Raw genomic sequence first — 390 nt, forward strand, 5'->3', positions numbered from 1 at the left:
TTAAGCGAATGGTTTTTTTGGGGGAAAAATTTTTCCCCGGTTTAAAAAACAGGGTTTTTTCCAGTGTTTCAAAAATGAGTTTTCCATTTTTTGGGGCCATGTTCAGCAAAGGGTTTTTCGTTTTTCGGGAAAGATGTTTTTTCGGGGGAAGGGAGGTTTCCAGTTCCAAAAGGAATGTCAGTTTTTCCAGTTTCCAAAGGGAGTCGGGTTTTTTCGGTCTAAGAAAAGTCTTTTAGGTAAAAAAAATGCCATTTTTTCCCGTTCCCAAAGGGGAAAAAATGCCTTTTCCCCTTTTAAAAATTCAGTTTTTTATTTTTAAAAGGTTCAGTGTTTTATTTTTTTTTTGGGGGGTTTTCAAAAAGGGGGTTTTGTTTTCCTTTCAAAAGGGGA

Source organism: Penaeus monodon, chromosome 19 (assembly GCF_015228065.2).
Source record: "Penaeus monodon isolate SGIC_2016 chromosome 19, NSTDA_Pmon_1, whole genome shotgun sequence".
NCBI classification, from domain to species: Eukaryota; Metazoa; Arthropoda; class Malacostraca; order Decapoda; family Penaeidae; genus Penaeus; species Penaeus monodon.